At 39.2% G+C, this 5,000-nt stretch overlaps 1 long non-coding RNA gene across 1 annotated transcript in view; it reads left to right on the top strand.

The window, feature by feature from the left end:
• The window catches only part of LOC137985263 (uncharacterized), a 5,545-nt gene extending 2,091 nt beyond the window's left edge, over window positions 1-3,454 (top strand). The window contains exon 3 of the long non-coding RNA XR_011119266.1: window positions 2,554-3,454. This is a non-coding gene — a long non-coding RNA (uncharacterized lncRNA). The remainder of the gene's footprint in view (window positions 1-2,553) is intronic.
• The last annotated feature ends 1,546 nt before the right edge of the window (window positions 3,455-5,000 follow it).

Below are 5,000 nucleotides of genomic sequence, written 5' to 3'. Positions count from 1 at the left end.
TAAACATAGCATTGTTAAACGTATTTTAGTATTTCAACGGTAGATATAGGCATATATTTATCCCCTAAAAATGTTCATCTGTTCGGATTTCCTGGCTGAAAGTCTACTGATCCGAAAACTATAGGGATCAAAACTCCAAAACGACCCTTTTCCAAACTTTCAGCCAGATAAAAGGCTCCCGAAAATTCTAGGTGACCTTTTTAGGGTAAAAATCTGTTAAAAATGGACAATTATACCATTTTCCAGATGTTCGAAAACTGTAAAACAAATAATAGTGATCACTAGAGCTGCCCCCGAGAGAATTGTTAGCCGATTGATTTGTGCAAAATCCCACTTTGGGTTGATTTTCAAGTCATAAGTTATTTCAATCCAAAATTGATCATTTTGATCTGTTTCTCTACCCTAAAAAATGGACCAGATTAGCGATTGCAAGGAAAAGAGTGTAATGATACTACCAGTCATGTGAAGTACTAAGTAACAGAAACAAGATGTAGGAAGCACCTTAGAAAACCCGCCGTATACGCATAGAGTGAGAACTAATATGGATTGTTCGTATAGATAGACCAAAAAAAGTCTCGATTTGCATGAATGTGACATGAAAAGGGTCAAAGTATGCTCACAAGGGATCAATGAAAATGAGAAGAAACCAGACACCAGTAAAATTCATTGTAGAGTTCTGGAGACTGGAGTCGAGCTTTCAAGAAACCAGCAAAACCAGTGTTAAATGTCGATTTGAAAATAACCTTAGTTTCTTTTAAAAAAAAGTTAAAACTCGTTTGAAATTAATAGTATATTCAATATCCCAAGAAGAAATAGAGTCAGAGGCGAATTCTACTCTTTGGTCCTTGGGACCAAGGCTGGGCCTTACAGCTATAATAACAAGAGAATAGGATGGCCTTTACGGTGGACAATTTGCGGTTCAAAGGTCATTAACTGATTGTGTTTCCGAATCACAAAACCGAACGGATACGGCATCACTGACACTCCTTTCCGGTACACAACGGTTCAAAAAAAAACTTTTCCTTTCTCCATAAGGTTATTTTGGTCTTAATGGTTTTGTGGACATCGCAACCACTTCTATGTTGAGAGGGCCAAGCCAGACTCCCAGCTTGGACCTCGATTCACAAAACGTTTTTCTTTTAAAGAATTGACAAAAAATACAATCGTGATAGTACAATCAATTTCAGTTTCCTTTAGTGACTAGCTCTCAAACGTATGTCAAAGGTTGATTTTTGTCTGACTCAGTACATTTTTTTTTTTTGTGATTTTTCAAGAATCATGTTACTTTTCCTTTGATTAATCAATGGCCAATGGCCAATCAGCTTTGTTTAGATTAAAGTTTGCCGGATTAAGAATTTGTAAGCTTGCACGCTCTAATGTAGGGAGTAGAGATTATCTGTCGCGTGTAATGGAAAAGAAAGTTCTCGTGGTGAATAGATTTTGATCGAGAAAGGCGAAAGAGTGGCCGTCCTCACTTGTTTCCTACAATCGATAGCAATCAAATCTAACTAAATTCAAGTAAGCAAAAAAACCCGAGAAAATTGACTTTGACATCTTTAAGGACGGTGCCTACTATTGTTACTGCGCATACGTTCTGCATATTTTTGCGCGGTTTAAAACTATCCGGAGAAAGTACATCTTAGTAAGTACTCTTGGTATCCAAAAAGAAAATTGGGGGTAACCATGCATTTTTGAGAGATAATTGAGCTTCAATTTGAGAAAGAACGTCATACATTGCTTTGTATTTTAAAGCTTCTTACAAATATTATTCATGAATTATCTTTGAAAAATGAGTGGTTACCCCCAATTTTCTTTTTGGATTTCAATAACACTTGTTAAGATCTCCATTTCCTGCATAATCACACATCGGAGAAAAAATATCTGTAATTAGTAGGCACAGTCCTTAAGATGCACAGCAATAATCGCACACCCTGAAAAATGAAACTAAACTGAAAGGTAAGAGCAGAGGTCTAACGGCCAGAGCGATAAGACTCAGACTCAGACTCAGATGCGAATCCCAGGTATTTTTCCTTCGGACAAAGTAATCACAATTATAGTCAAAACGAATCCAATATTTCGCTCTTTAAAGGGGCTAGGTCACGCAATTTTAGGCAATTTCAGCACTGATCGAATGGTCATAGAATTAACTAAAATATTAAAACAACTGTTCAAAACTAAAGAAGAACTCTAACAAAACACAAGGAAGCCAAGAAGGGCCATGGATGCACAAAACTGGAGAGGATTGAAAGGGATTGAACTTGGGTAAATTTAAAAAACGTCGGCCACCTTTTTTCAAATTTGTATCAATCTATATCAAAATGTCATTTACAAAGCTGGAAAATCATTCTCAGTTGTTATGTGGCCGTGATTTTGCAAATGAAAGACTCTTGCTCTGTCAATTTGACGTTTAGAGCTCATAATTAACAAAATTAAACAAAATTACCTAAAGTAGCGTGACCTAGCCCCTTTAATTTCGGACAATGCATCTTTACAAGTTACCATCTAGTTTTATCAGCCGCTTATCACAAACCTGTTATCCTTTTTGGCCAACAGCTATGTCAAGCTTGCACAAATATTAAGGTGCAAACAGCTACCAAGGTGGTAAGGGTCTACGCAGATACTGGTACCGGTGCAAATTGGAATCTCGCTGTTTTTCAAGCTGATCTAGCTTCCATTCCCTCAAACCACTTCATGATTGGCCAGGTCGCTGTCCGCAGCCACGCCGTTTCTGTTCCTTCGTCTTCTGTCATTCTCGTAAGCCAACTCTCCCCTGCGGCTGATTTGGCATCACCGACGAGTTTCACCAAAATTTGGGCGGATCATGGGTCGGGCGGCAGGCAGAATGTCACCTTTTGGCGTGTTAATTGTCCAACAGATTTCGTTGCACTTGGAGACGTGGTAACCGCAAATTACAGTCCACCGTCCACAGCATTCAGGCTGAAATATGCTTGCATCAGGAAATCTCTGTTAAAGCAAGGGGTGATAAGCAGTGTACCAATTTGGACCAATGCAGGTTCTGGTGCAAGTACGGATGGCTCTGTTTGGGAAGTCCAAAATGCAGCCGGCGGTTCGTCGAATGCTACTGGTTTGGCGGGATTCTTCAAGGTACAGCCTAACTACAACAAACCAAATTATCCAGTCTATGTGCTGCCTGTTGAATCCGTTGCCGTCCGTCTTTAGGGACTCTGAGTAACGGATAAGTTTTTGAGCTTATTTGGTGACATTTTTAGTCCCTAGTTTTATAGTGTTTAACTACTTCTTAATTAGTATTTTAGCACTTTGTACTCTAGTATTTTAGTATTGTAATAGTTTAGTACCTTATATTTTAGTATTTGAGTAGTTTAATAATTTAGCATTTTAGTTATTGTTATTTAGTTTAACAGGGCTTTAAGGGAGATTACAGTTTTTTCTACTGTAATTATGCACCCTAATAAATAAAGTGTTCTAGAGCTTATTTTGCTTTTTAACTCGACAAAACACGTCATTTGGGCCCAGTTTGCGTGCGCTTGCTACCGCATTTTGAGCTCAAAACCGGCAAATATCTTTGTAGAAAGGATAAAATGTCTATATCCTGCCATTTAGGCTGAAACATTGATGTTCTAAGCATACCAAATACAACAAAATACTTACATAGTTTCTACTCTGGCCGGAAATTATCACCGGCGTATTCGGCAAGCGTACTGCGACTAGAAAGCAGGTTCATTTACGCGTGGCGCGAAAATATATTACTTCCGGTCACCCTACCAGACACTTATGCAGTCCATACGTAAAGCACTAGCATCGTAGTTGTAGTCACAAGGGGGGGTTGAAACCTGGGGCTCTTTTCTCTTTGAAAGGCGCAATAAATGGGCTCTCTTTGGGAGCGATATCCGTGTGAGTGCTAAAGTTGCTTGGAGAATTTGTTTTGCAATGTAAAGTAAAACGTTGTCAAATTTGTGACCATCAGTATTTCACATTGTGATACACAGAATTGCGATTTCGTTTTCGGGCAACCAATTTTTTACGAAAATTTAATATATAAATTAACACTCGCCCAAGTGACGTCGTTGTCCCAAGCTTCCATGTGTACAATAGGATCTTGGATCTCTCACATCAGTCATAAAACGACGCCTTTAAATAAGGGTAGAAGTTTTCCCATGGCTTGCACTTACTAATAACCGCCATGCAAGCATATTTTACCCATTTTGAAATAATTTGCTTAACCTGAGTTGTTAACTGTCCTTTTTCCACTCACTGAGTATTTGTAGCTCAACCAGACCAGAGGCGCGACGACGTTCTTGCTTTGAGCTAAATGAAAGGCAGCATGTAATTTTAGTGAATATGACCAGCGCACACGTGTATGGCCCACTTAGAAATTTCCAAATACATTGATTCGAAACAACTTCCCTCACGCCCTTTACACTGCCTACATAGTACAAAAAATATTTTCCTGATCGATAGCTGAAATATCTGAAAATTCGATTGCGCACGATTTTATCATAAACTATCACTTTTGGTGTGAGATAACCTTATCATGCCACTGTAGCGGTAAATGATGAAATACACTTGTACCACCCCGTTAGCGAATAAAGGAACTTACCGTCTTAGAGCAAAATGCAGGTACCGATCCTGAAAAGATGTTCCCCAAAGTTGCAACTCACTGAAAACCGCTTCTGACTTTCCAAGCTCTTAGAATCTCTATACTAGACACAACGCGGGTTTATGAAAAGAGACCTTTGTTTCACCATAATTGACAGTAATGTAAAAAGGGGCCAGGGTTCCCAGACACAGATGTCATGCTGAATTAACCCCCATCAACAAACGCGTTTTGGCGTTCATTACATTCCCGCGCCACAAATGATGGAAGTTGACCAGGCTAGAAGACAAGTAAAGCAAAAGCTTGCAGCTTTTGTCCCAGCAAATTTCCTTTCAAAGTGTCCCTGTGAGCCAGGACGTGGGCGTGGTGTGTCTTTTTCCAGCCAACAATAGTTTCAGGAAAAAAAAACGTCAGCAAGGAAGCA

The sequence above is a fragment of the Montipora foliosa genome, chromosome 14 (genome assembly GCF_036669935.1).
Source record: "Montipora foliosa isolate CH-2021 chromosome 14, ASM3666993v2, whole genome shotgun sequence".
Taxonomy (NCBI): domain Eukaryota; kingdom Metazoa; phylum Cnidaria; class Anthozoa; order Scleractinia; family Acroporidae; genus Montipora; species Montipora foliosa.
Note: the sequence above shows the minus strand (reverse complement) of the source record. Positions and strands in the feature narration are given on the sequence as shown.